This window comes from Pieris rapae, chromosome 17 (genome assembly GCF_905147795.1).
Source record: "Pieris rapae chromosome 17, ilPieRapa1.1, whole genome shotgun sequence".
NCBI lineage: Eukaryota > Metazoa > Arthropoda > Insecta > Lepidoptera > Pieridae > Pieris > Pieris rapae.
This window is the reverse complement of record NC_059525.1, coordinates 2,665,259-2,680,304: the sequence shown is the minus strand read 5'-3', so window position 1 is coordinate 2,680,304 and position 15,046 is coordinate 2,665,259.

Sequence of the window (15,046 nt, the reverse complement as noted above, 5' to 3'; positions counted from 1 at the left end):
TTTAAATTGTTAAATAATGTTTAAACTTTTCTATTATTTCGCCTAATTAAACAGGACAAAAATCTATATGAAAAAAATTACGTTTGAATTCATTAAATGAAAATCAGTGGTGCAATAAAGCATCTCACATATTGTGCAGCTTTTATTACTACACCATGGCGTGATAACGTCATAATATAATCAGGTGTTTAATAGTATTTATTAAACAAAAAAAAATAACATTTATCTCCATACAAAACTAATGCCCAAAATATTGATACAACCTCTTATTATTTTAGAATAAATTTTGCTCATTAAAGTATTTTAATTTATATTTTTGAACTCGTTAACGAAAAAATTATTAAAATTAATTTATTTGCAACCGAGTGTCAACTAAAAAATAGATTATGATGGCAGGCAATCCAATTTCATCTAATATATACAGTTCTCGTGTGTTTGTGATTAAACTCCTCCGAAATGGCTCGCCCGGTTTTCGTAAAATTTTGTGTGCATATCGGGCAGGTCAGCGAATCGAACAACGTCTATTTATCATTCAATTAAATTAACATTTAATACAATTGTAACCAATTAAACCCCTAAGTTTCTGTTTTTATTTTTTAGACAGTTTTTGTTTTTATTTGTTTATAATACAGAAAACAAAAACATCGGGAATTATTAGTAAAAATATTTATAACATTGAGTAATAGAAAAACAAACATAAACACTTATGTACTGCGTTTCGCGTGCTACCAAACATTATTCTGATTTAATTTTTCTAAGAAATAAATAATAAAAATTCTGAATTATATAGCTAATATACAATCAACAATATAAAGGTTGCAAGATAAAAAGAGGGTACATCCATACATGTTATCAATATAAATTATGTTTTTTGCTTCCTTATCTATAATAAAAGAAGACATATTTTATTGAGATATAATTGTTTTTTTAAAGAAGGTTTACCTATGAACTCTTTCATGAATAATTACTAACAGTACGTCCCGTTTCTGATAATAATTTAAAATAAGCTCTCTAAATCTACACAAATAAGGGAGTTTTTGAATCTTTAATCAATAAGCGAACCATGAATTTAATTACAAAACAATTACGATTAATGACAATGAGAATTCTCCCTCGCGACAAGTTCTATAAATACAACGACCTTCAGTTAAAAATAGACGCCGATCCCGTGCGAGGTCGGGAAACTGGGTCAAATCATCCCTCTCCCTTCCTCTTCCTGATTCCGAGAAGGACAAAGATAGCCCGCAGAGCTCGTGTTGCCCGTTCATTGAATTTTATAGGTACAAGGAAGCTTATCTTTGCTGCATTCATAACTGTTTTTATACTTTGTATGCGAATTTTAAACGTTTATATCTAAAATTGATTAAATTAGATATTTAAATATTACTTATTAATTTTGTTATTAGAATGAAGTTTGAATGTGCTTGTCTCATTTCTTTATGTTTTATATACGAAATCAAAAACTAGAAACTTTGTTAATAATTAATGGAATTTCTTTATAACGCAAAGCTCATTTTAAAATGTTATTTTAGATTTTGTATAGAAAGTTCAATTTTAACGAATTTAAAACGTTGATGACGTCAAATAGAGGGTGTGGCAAGAGCAATGACGTCACAGGAAGGCTCTGACGTCAAACGAACCCCAACCTCCACCACGCCTCCATTCTCTCATGTGAGAAATTCTACTGCCTATGATTATTATTTCTTTGTCGAAAGCATTAAGGTGAGATGGAAATATATAGACTTATTACAAACGTAAAACAGATACTCAAAAAAAATCAATGAAGCTCAAATTACATGTATAAATTATACATATATGATTTACCCTAATTTTGAGTTTGTAACAAACAAACGAAATCGCCTTCCAAGAAAGTCAAGGTGGGTAAATATATTTCTTATTTATATTAAATTAAATTTTAATTATATAGAAATACAAACCAAAATTATCCTAGAATATTAATTATGATTTTTTCTCACGACCATGAGAAGCTCTATACTTGCTATCGTACTGCATTTTAAATTGAAATATCTCTGGCTTTCACTTGCTTTACAGTATCAATGTACGATAATATGAATTTGGAAATAAGAACCCAAAGTTGTTCCATTGTTATATAATTATTATGTAGGTACTATAATTATAATGAAATGAAGATTCTAAACCCATGTTTTCAAGCATCGAATTTAGGTGTTTTAAATATGCACTTTAAATATTAATTTAATTTATTATTATACATTCCGGAAACATGATTTTTCTCCCTAAATGCTTTTTAAGGGTATTTAATCTTTAACAAAAAACTTTGCTTACAAGATTGAAAAATAAAGATGTATGTAGAATATTAAAAAATATTGTCTATAGCTCCTTTCAAAGCAGATAGATAGATAGACAGACTTAGGCATTATTAATAATCAATCAACAACATTTCGTTTAGCCAACCTGATTACTTGATAGAACAATGGGAAGGGTAGAGTACTAAACAATGTTATATTTAAGAAGAAACTAGTTAGTTTTTGTGAATGAATTAGGTCCACTGTATACGGAAATAGTGTTTATAAGATCATTAACGTTATATTTCTTTACCTCAACAATTTATTTTGTAGATAATGATACTATTTGTTGCGCATCATTTATAGTTTAAATTTAAAGAAAACCCTTAGCATTCTGCACGAAGGTCGCATTTCATTCCAAAACCAGTGTAGCAATTATAATCTTGTATAATTAAGTGATTAAGATCTATGCATAATATAGTCTATGTAGATATATAAATATCCATATAAACACACCCTAATCAATTTCTAGTACTAGATACGTAGGGACGTATCTGACACTGTGTCAAGGACAAGTAACTTGTATATTACCACGAACCTGAATTAGGACGACTAACGTGGAGTGTATGTTTAAAGTTAAAAAAGCATTTTCTTGAGTCGTCAACGACATTAATGAAAAGTTAATTATTTAAATCTGTTCGACGTCTGGTGGACAGAAAAACTGTGGCCAGTTTGTGTTTCCACCATACTGTCAAAACTTATTTTTATTTCAGATTATGTATACAATAAGTAAATAAATAAAAATCACCCTTTTCAAAAAAGACCGATGATTTAAATATATTTTTAAAACTAGAATCTGGTTAGTTAATTGGTCATTAAATAACATCTATAATTCGAACAAAAATGTCGTCATTGGTCGTATAATTCATACGAATATTATAAACAATAAAATATAATGGATTCCAAAGAGATCATAATAGAAAATGAATTATTTTATTACATTTATATCTTATTGCACTTATTTTACCATTATTTTATTGATGTGTTATAGCCCAGTAAAAAATTCTAGGAATTGGTTTCCACAGATAATAAAGTTAATATTGAATGAAGTAGCGTTTTCCGGTTTTCATGACCCTAACTTGATGTTAACTTATCTAAATTGTAAAATATCAATGTAATTTTATATTTCCTTTGTGTCATGATAAATTGTTTGGTTTGATTAATTATGAATAAAATAAATTCGTGTTTTAATAGTAAGGACTACGGAATAAGTTCGTGGAGATAAATTTAGCTGTAGCCAGCTGACGCGTGGGCGAGTCTACGGAGCTACGAGCTTTGTGCTACGAGACACCGCGTAGGCGTATCGTAGCCTGTAGTACGGGCCAGCTTTATAAGCTATCAAACTTCTAAAAAGTTTTTGCATAAAACTTTTTGTTCATATCATAAGTTTTTTTTGCGTATATACGAAAAAAAAAACACTTGTTATTAAATTAAACTTACATCTACCTTACCACATTTTGTAGCATCCATTTCCAATATAAGATCGTGAATAAACGAGAACAAGCACATAACATTTTCCCGTTTCCCGTGAGCTTATCACACGGTGGTCCATCGCCGACTGGAGTCGAAACGAAGTCCCCTTCAGGAGTTGGGCTTGAATGGGTCCGTGTTGCGATTGGTCGGTGCTGCGTGACGTCATCGCGAAAATCATGTGGCCTCAAGATGGGTGTGTGAGTGAAGCTGAGCCATGAATGGGCGCCGGGACCGCGCCCGCGCCGTGCCCTCTGACGTCAGAGATACATACATTATGCAACTCAATTGCTCAAATCTAAGCATTTCTGTAAACAATTCTTAATATGATACGAAATTACTTCCTAGAATCAAGCATTTTAAAAATAAGGGTAATATATAATGTCTATGTAATTATTATTACATGATAAAAACACATAGAAGGTGTGTTTTAAAAAGGTCATCTCGGATCCCAAATATATCTTACTATAAAGTTATGTTTTGATTTTTTGTAGAAAAAATTAAATTGTTTTAATTAAATTTCATTGTTTGATTGAATTAATTAGTAATGTTTTACTTTAGCCCAAATAAATAATAAAACGATTAGTGTCGCCATTTATTTCAATAAAAAGGTATTATATAGATAATTAAAAGTACTGTAATAATAAAAAAAATGTGCTAAAAAGGCTTAGAGGATTTGACCTTCGAACTTTGGCTATGCAGGCTCCTGCAGCGGGGCGCGGTTCAATGAACTCAGAATGACCCACTTAAGCAACAAGTGTATCGAATGCCCGTTTGACATTTAGCTGAGCTGAACACCTAGCATTCTATGGCTATCTATAATCTATATTAATTTATAAACCCCTTGTTTCATGCACACGTGTAATCCAGATGGCTTTTGGTTCGATTCCCAGCGAAACAACTGTTTCTGGTCCCCATAGAAAGCTGGTTTACTTGTATACACCGGGAGCATCAAGAATGCGTTTTCCTTTAAGAGTATAATAGTTATTATTTTATAGTTACCGTAATTGGATAAATAATACAAAAGTATTATACATTGTATATAATATTATTACATAGTAATATAATATAATAGTTTTATAAATAAGAGACGATTTATTTAATGAATTTTGTTTGACGTTGTAATGTTTGTTGCTACGTTACTGTTTGACAGGACTTGGGACATTCGAGCTGGTTAATTTAAATATTTACTTATTAATCAATTTCCATTCCAATCCATATGCCATATTATTATTATTTATTAAAAAAATTGATGTTATCGTCATACCGTGTTATGTAGTTAACATTCTGTGCTCCAGAGTTTTACCGTAAAATTAGCATTAACAGATAATATTTTTAACGTTGCTACCCAATTGTTAAATTTCCGTCAAGATATCGATTGTAATGCAGATTTGCGTTAATAAGTTTACGTCACACTTGCCCCGGTCAAGCAGTATTGTCGAGGTGCACAGTTAAAATATTATTGCAATTTAATAGCAGAGCTTTTTTTAAATGTTTAATACCTACTTGACTTTAATTAAACATAATTTTATGAGATGTTAAGAAATACCTAGTTAAAATTTGGTTAGTTATCATTAAAATCAAATATACAGTATATAATATTTTCTTAACCTACATAGTAATTAGTAATAATTAATAAATGAGGTGTTTAGATTTGTTTATTTTATGTTTAAAAACATACATGTATATATCATTATAGATTTATTCGCGTTAAGTTAATTTCATCCGCCAGCCATTAGGCTAACATTTCATAATCGCTAAAAATTTCATAATCTAGATTCTAATTTAGACTCGTCAAGCGTACATGACATTTATCAGGTGTTAAAACTCATTAATGAAAAACTCAAACAAGTATGTCTATTCAAACTCTATTTTGAAGGAACCCACAGTGTGTATGAAACTACTTCAAAGAAGTATTTATTGTTTTTTTTAATAAAAATAAGGGTTTCTTTTTCTGTTACTTATAAATAGGTTAATTTTTGAGTAAGCGTAGTTCCCCATTCACAGCTTCAAGGCAGTCGCGTCGTGCGTCAAACATCAAGGACGTGGCCTCTGCTACAACCTTACAGTATAGTCTAAAAGCTTACTGCGTTTCCCATACCTGCATATTCAATAGTTTTTTCCAACTTTTCGTTATCAATTACAACTAAACTGATTTCTCGAAGGCTTTAGTGCTTTTTAAAACTAAAATTCCCTAACCATTTGCAGATTCGACTTACACTCCTACACACTCCAAATTAAGTATCTGACGTAACCATAGACTAGACCATAAACCTAGTATTTCTATGTAAATAGTTATTATACCGAACGGGCAGTAAATTTAAAATTCGAAGCTAATATTTTTTGACGTTCATAAGTGTACATTGTGTCACCTAAATAAATAATAATTTTGATTTGATTTAATATTATAAATATATTATACCTAACTATGATCACATATTATTTTTTTCCTTTTGTGTAATGCAACGAAGTGTTAATAAATAAAATAAAAATAAATATTTGCTCTGTCTATTCAGTCAGCGCCAAGGCTATATAAAGCTATCATGGCAGTTTATTTGGACATCCTGTGCTGGCGAGACCGTGTTTGTAACGTTTTAAGTTACAGCAGAAATAGCTTCAGGGTTGCCTGATATCTCTACATCGCTTGGTGTTCGGTCAACAATGGCTTTGTTTCCGCCATATTTCAGTGTTATTAATTACGTCTTTTAGAAAACCTTGGAGCTTATTATAGTTGTAAAAATATCTGTATTAATTCTGCTAGTCTATGAAAAATGATTTTCACTTTTATATAATATATAAGGAATGTAAATATACGCGCAGAGGAGCTTTTTGTCAAAAACCTAAAAAACTTAAAAACTATTTAATTTTGGTTCATTCGTTTATACAAAGTAAAGCTTTGGCACAAGTGAAAACTGTTAGAACCTCTCAGTAGATTTTACATAGTGGTTTCTATGTTTTCTACAACATTCATATTTCTGTTTTTTGGCCTCATTAGTATTAAAAGTGACAATTTATTTTAAAAGAGCATGGAAAGCATCCAACTGATATTGGATGTGACTTTTATTATTGTTTTCTTAGCAAAGTATGCACTTTAGATGAATATGACCGTATATTGGAAAGTTACACATTTTCGTTAATTTAAGAAATAGATAAACATTTTATCACAGTTTGAAATACACTATTTAATCATTTCATTTTATTAGTCTTAGTTATTGATAACTTATAAATATCTATGAAGGTTTCTTCTTTAATTGCATTTACGGTCGGCGGTATCAAGCCAGCCTAGATAACATGACTATTTATATAAGGGACAGTTGCAAGTCGGCTTAGTGTAATTTAATTACATGTAAGCCAATACATAGGTCATTTTTAATAAACTTGCGTAAACGTTGAAAGATTTATGAATTTTAATGTCATTGCGTTTTAAGTACGAGAAGTTATATTACAATGGAACTAGAATACTCTGACAACCCTCTGTGTCATTTATTCTTAATTATACAATAATCTAATACTAAGTTAATATTTGGTATCGATATTGGTGAGAAAGAAATCTTGAACTACACCATTAATGTATATTGAACGAGCCTTCTTTTTGTAAATATTTAAATGTTTTAGTTAATATACCGTAATCAATGCCGTGAGGTGGAACGTACCTCAAAATAATATTGACACACAAGATGATCGATGTTTAAGATCTGCTGAATTTTGTGATTTGTTAAATAGATTTTAGATAGATGAAAAATTAAAATCTGGTTATATTACAGAATATGAAAAATAATTTCTAAATTGTTAAAAGCTGTTTATAATTGTTTATCGGTAAATGGGCCCCTAATTCTGTATTATAAAAAACAAATAAATTAATAACTGTAATTTTTTTATTAATACTAAATATTTTCGTATCTCCATTTGTCTATGTGAATCATCAAAAGACATTGGATGTAAAATAAAAATAAATGCTGCCTGACTTCAAGCTACACTCAAACTCAAACTCAATATATCTTTACCACTTCGCAAGCAAAGGGCGTAATGGTAGTTAGTAGTACTGCCACAAGGACCAAAAGGTTGTTTATAATTAGTTTTAATATGAAGTAAGAAAGTTGTAATTATTTTATTGTTTATTCTATTTATTAATTTATCATGACATTTTCTTATACCTGTAATAGAAAATTTGAGTGATTCATGCGTGTTTGGTGGCCTCGACTCCGATGAACAACTGAGTATGAACGGGCATGCGTCACCCTCTGTTTCGATTCATGAATAGAGGCTTGCAACCCGGGATGACCCAGTTTTTGACTTCATACCGGGCCCCTACAGAACTATAACGGCGTATGTACATTTTCCTTAATCGCTATTATAGCTTCTATACCCATAGCATAGACACTATAATAGGATAATGAATTTAATAGGATATGCAGTTGTTTTTCTGAGGCTGTCTATGACGTCAGCGGCTGAGGAGAGGGGTTGCAGTACAGGAATCAGGTCAGTTTCATTCTGAAACAGGTTTGGGTTTTGGGGTGGGTAAAGGGGAGGGGGAATTAGTAGCTATTAATGATTAGATGTGATGGCGGTTGCTATGATATTAAAAAATAGGAAATTTTTAACAATTTAGATTTAATCATATTATATGTATAATTTTTATTGTGTTTTAAATTTGGTTGGTAAGGGCCAAAAACATGTGTTAAATGTTTTTAAGCGAGAATAAATTGTTTGCATCTTCGAATATAAAGGAACGTTTAGACAAAGGATAATAGTAATAAGGTATAAAAAAGCACATTTTGTAAGGAAGTTCATAAGGACTTTAAATACTTATAAGACGTTTACCCTTTTTATTAGCGGGAAGGCTTAAAACGGTCATTGTAATGGACTGCGTGTGTGTGTGTGTGTTACAGTCATCTGCGTGTAATAACTGTAACTGCAAAAACTTTAAACCAACCTATTATATATACAATGAGATTGATTTATTACCATATAAATCAATCTAAGAAAATTGGTTAAAATTATCATGTAAGCACTAGAGATTTTTTTTTATTAATAATATGAAATATATTTTGGCATCGTTAACACATCTTTAAACGAACACAATGATGTTTATTATATTGCCTATTAGATGCTTAACTAAGTTCCAGGTACGAATTGATTATATGTCACTCCCTGATATTAAACAGAGGCCAATTTAATGAATCTTCAATACAATCATACAGTGAATAGTAAATAAAAAACAAATATCCAAGCTCGCGAGTACGTTGCCTGCCCTTGGGAATTTTAAATAACTTAAATATAATCTTAATCTGTAAAAAAATAAGTACATACATTTTTAATGATAGTAATACACTAATAAAATTCAATAAACTGAAAATCATAAATAAAACTCAATAGTGGAAATAACATTTCCTAGATTTCTCTCAAGGATTAATCGAGTCTATTTTTAGTTCCTATCATTTGACGTTAAGTGCATCCTAAAATAGGTGACCTGGATGCGGTGCCGTTGCTCCACAGCCCGTAGTCCGTACGTAGACTAGACCTGTGACGTCACTCTTCTCCCTGCCACACCCCCGGAGGACCATCCTTTGAACTGCAATAAGTCTATTGGTACAAAAGAATTATCAGACTTAATTTCGTTTTGTTGTTCTCTTTATACCAGTTTAATACCAAATACAGTCGCATATAATTAGTTGAAATGTTTCTTTAACCCCTGTTAGATAACGAAACATAATTAATCGATTCTAAACGCATACTATTAATTACAAATCTTAATATGATACAGTTACACTTAGTAACAAAATGTATGCAATTAATAATTGATAATAGATAGGCTTGTGAAAGCTATTATATATATCAGATCTTTGATTTTTGTGTTGAAGAAGAGAACGGGATGTCATAAAAATAAAATGCTATCTATCCTTAGTCACCTGCAATGCAGGGTCAACAGGTGTGTTGTAGGCCTGGGTACGCTATCTCTTTACCATAGTTAACGGTGAAGTACGTTTAACAATATTGAATTTAACGATTTTAACTCACTTAAAAACAGTGCATTTATATCGGTTTAATAAAACTCATCTGACTCATCTGACTGTTTTAAAGCAGCTTAATAAGCCTGCACGGGAACTCTAAAAGTTCTAATACTATTTGCGTTCCCGACTGATTGAGTTACTTCGCCAATACATTACGCTACGGATAATGAGACAGCTATGTTGGTATTTCATAGGTTTCAGAGTACCACCGCAGCTTGGTGTTTCTAAAAAAGCGTAATTTCAAAATTGTCCTTCTGTGACTTATGTGGCCTTGATTTTGCGGTATTTTTCTCATGTATTGCATTGCGCAAATAGAATAAAAAAATCTAGAATTTGAAGACGTGAAGAGTTAAAAATTGCAACCCAAAAATGTATAAAAAATTAAATTTCTTAACCGCCTCTAGAGGGCGCTACTAGGGAATTTTATTCTTATTTTTAAATTGTTATAATTATAGATGGGGCTACACACACTAAATGAGACTGTTTATAGTTATGGTACGAAAACACCATCTAGCGGTGATTAAGTTAAATAGCCAGAGGCGGCAAAACTTCATGACTGATGACCGATCTACCAGACTGCTTTGTTTTATTTTACCGTAATGTTCACAGTACTTCAGAGATGGCGCTGTTCTTAATTAAATAAGGTTATTTTTAAAGATGATTGTTCAGGAATTTATTTCATACTTCCCGTATCAACTGTCTGTAAATAGAATTTAGCCCGGTAGCATGACCTGTAGAATACCTATCAATAGTTGCAGTTATTAATTTAGCAAGAAGTCTATTGACAAACTTTTGTATATCTTAAAACAATCTTTAGGTATTTAATACGCATGGCACTGGATTGTTAAAAAATAAAATGGATGCTTCTGTATTAAATATTAATGACCACGTATAACTAAGAGTAAGCATGGAACTGAACTAATAAATTAAGACATTCCAGTTTTATATAAGAGGTGTATAAAAACAATCTATTAAGTTATGGGCCTAGATCACTATATTTGTCAATTGATTTTTCTAAGCAATTCCGCCATCAGCCTATGCCTGACAAATGCTTTGGACTTTTCGGATCTGCAGCATGGCAGTGACCTTACAATGTTTTCTTTTACCGTACGAGGAAATATATTTATTTTGATCTTTTGAATCTGGTGAAGGGAAGCTGAGCTTGACGCGGGTTCTGTGGTTCTGGGTCTACTACCCACTAATAACAGCTCCACAACTCTCGGGCCCTCGGAGTTCTCCAAGGCATTCCCAAAGGCGATTAAGCCTAAACTAACTGCTCATTATTAAGATTTGGAATGTCTGTTATAGAATGCTTATCCTTTATTTTTAATGCGACTAACATTTGCATAGATATATAAAGGCCTATGTCAACAGACAACCTGACCAAAGTGGTTGCTAATAAATTTATTATTTTGCTACGTGAATTAGATTTAAGAATACTACCATTTTATAAGAATACTAGCGGATCCGACAGACGTTGTCCTGTCTACACGTCTTTAATTTCAAAATTTCAATTTTTAATAAGCCATTTTGATGAAAATTATTATTCAAATGTTATGACAATATCTAACGATCCAGCACATGGTCACACACGATATAACACAATGATAACAAAACTTTTTTTAAATTTCGGGACAGACTAAAATTAAAATTCGAATATTATTTAAAATTTGACACTGCGATGGTAGCGCCGTCTGTCGGATCCAATGTAAAACATTCCAAAATCAACAACAACTAATAAATTGAAAATTAATTAAAAAAACATTGTCCAGCGGACAAAATTGTGAATCTAAATCATTCCCAGATCCCCTTGAACACACACAAAAAATTTCGTCTAAATCGGTCCAGTCGTTTAGGAGGAGTTCAGTCACATACACACGCACACAAGAAATATATATATTAAGATGATGTAAGTTAAAAAGGTCAGCGTAAAAAGGGCTTTTATTATTATTATTATTATTAGATAAATGAAGACTTTTGTTTGTTGACTGTTTTTCCACACTTTTAAACAGTGATTTCGATAGGTACTGTTTTAAAATTCGGACACTAATTAACATTTATTAAAACGTATTCGTAACGTATTAGCCTCTATAAAGTATGCAGATTAAATTGTTAATAATGTATCAGATTCATAACTACTATCAATATACACGGAGCGCAGATGTGGCGATAAAATTGAAATTGTTTTATTACAATTGTTCGTTAACTATTTGATACCAAGTTAGGGTAAATAACGTGATCAATGATTTTAAATTATTCCGTGTCATTATAAATTCCATTTTCAAAAATCATGTTTATGATTCTAATGTTTGAATGACATTTGAAACTCTTGAATTAGGCTTCCAATATCAAATATTTTCTTGTTATTTTTTATCTAAATAATCAAGTGCATCTGCTTCTGACACACATCGACTTTTGGGACTAAGGCATTTCTATTCACGAAGTTTTTCATATGCTTATATATATATTCTTCTTGCCGTAAGTTCAATGAGTTGAGAATCGCGGGCGAAGATAGCCAACACAAGGCAAGAATGTACGCCACTTCCGCCATATCATATTAGTTTCGTTAATTTTCCAACTACAAAAACTACCTTAATTTTTGTTCACCTATTCTAAAACAGTAAAGTAGATTTTTTTTAAATCTCCCTGTTGGCCTTAATGGGCCTTTACAGCTCTGCTCGTTCTGTTTTGGCGAGCTTAGCTCGGGCGGCACTTGAAACAGACAGATCTCGTTAAAATGTGATGAATTGAGTGAGAAATATTTTCGTTGAATTGGAATGGTTTTGGATACGATAGATTAATATACATATGTTATTTAGTGAAACTATTGACATGTGACATTACGAATTTAATAAAAATAAACACATTTTTATGTTATACACTGTTCCGTTCACATTTGAGTTAATCGTTATTGACTATTGTAAACATAGACTTTTATGATAAAGAATTAACTAATAATCAACTTCTTTATATATGTAATATAGAATAATAAAACAATAAGATGTTCCTTATATATAATATAAATTACATAGCAAATGGTGGTACTTTCGTGCAACAGATTGTATTAATATAATAAAAATGCTTTTACGTTGTGGATTGGTTATAAATGGAACAATATACAGTAACTGTTATTTTAGGGTCTACCCTATTCTTGTTATTGTGCTTAAATTGCCAGCTTATAATACTATAAGTTTTGTGAGCTTGTTGCCTTGGATACGTAAAACTAATTGCGAAAATAAAGGTAGTGTTGCAATACAGAGAGGAAATGCTACCAGCGTTAAAGGTACACAGCCACAGCTTATTAAATTTATTTTTATTATCTATTTATTAATCTTTAATTATTACAATTGTTATTATGTAGTTTAAGAAAGATGTAATATATTTGAGCAGGTACACATACCGAGTATTTTTCGATTATATATACTTATCTAAAGAATTATTTGAATAGCTTTCTATAATGAGTGTATATTTGTACTAAACTCTAATAATTTTTAGATTTGTAATCAGATACAATGCGCTCATATATTTCCGAGTCTTTTGTATTTCCGTTATTCCAAATCATCTCACATCCCAGTCAATATATAAGTATAGCTTTAATCTTTCTCATATGAAGGGCGCAGGTTAATCACCTAAACAAAGAAAAATTACCTGTGAATGAAAGACCCCAGGGGAGTATTGTATTCCACATATTGCTTTAATATGTATACGTATACATTCTAATGTACTTATTAGTCTATGTAGATTTATTATTGTTTATCTGTATCCCGAATGTATTTAACAAGATAAATAAGATTAAAAAATAGTTGTATGTTGTTTATTTTGTTAAATACATCTAAACATATGTAAAAAACTTTACAACGCCTTAACTGATATTGTAATTTTCTAGTCTGCATTGTCTAGACGTACATTTTCAGTATCCGTGCAACCAATGTCGTTTAAAACCCCGATTGATCCTTTTGAACAAAAATTGGCACTTTCCATATTAAAAATATGTAAACTAGCAATTTATTATAGTAGTAGTTTTAGTTCGTAATTCGTTTGACGTATGAATAAAGATTTTGAAAAGGAGGATGAAGAATCCGCCTTGGATTTTCAGCGATTTCGTTATGTTAATACTTAAAGTCTTCGAACTGTACGTCGTATTAGCCTGGTAAATAGCTCCGCTTTGCTTAAGGAGCTATGATGAGAATATACGAGAGGTCTATGCACGGTTTTCAATATACCTACAAATGTTTCTCTACGCGATCGAAATAAAGAGTCTGAGCTTAAATGGCAATGGATATATGTATATGTCCGAAGATCGGATAGCTGATGGGGAAAAGTCCGATGGAGGCCGAGGACCAGGGACGTTAGCGTTGGTTGGACAGCCTTCCTAGGTAAAGTTTAGGGGAGTGAGATATGTCCAGCAGGGAACGCCAACAGGCTTAATAGCGCACAAATAAGGAGCTAATAATAATGGGCATTATTTTCGTAGTTGAATACCTATCCGATAGTGAGAATCTTATGGTGGAATTGGTAAATATTTAATTTTCAATAAACTAAATTATCAAATGGTCTGAGTTATAAATCAATTCAATTAACTTGAGGGTCGTCAACGGCACTGAGCTGTACTTAAAAGGCAGTTTAAATTTACGAGCGGTCGTTCGATCAGAGAACTTTATCTTGACGACAGACAACCCTAAAATGGGAGCATTAGGGCATTAAATGTTTGGCCTAATTAGTAGCGGTTAAAGTGTGCAATGTATGTTTGCAAGTATTTTACGGTTCGCAGTATTTTGTAGTTTATATGTAATTAAATATTCATTTAGTCCGAATTAATATTGAATTATATTTTTTTTTAAATTAAAAAATAAAATTAAATAAATATGTATTGAAATACAACTATACAACAGTTGTATTTAAATATTTACAATAATTGTATTGTACCTACTCTACATAAAATTACTTGCCACGATAGTTAGGCAAGTAATGCACTTGTGATTGCATAATACCCGCTATACCTAAATAGCCCAAGATGTGGAAGTAATAAAGGATATTTATATATATCAATAATAACTAGTAAAAAATAGTACTAGTTTTTTAAGGAAATAGCAAAAGGTAAGTCGATATCACAGGAGAACGAAGAGCTGGCAGCTACCTCGCACAAAGAATTAGTCTAGCTATTCAAAGGGGGAACGCTGCCAGTATCTTCGGAACCTTGCCTAAAGGGACTCCTTTTAATAATATATTATGATAAGTTAG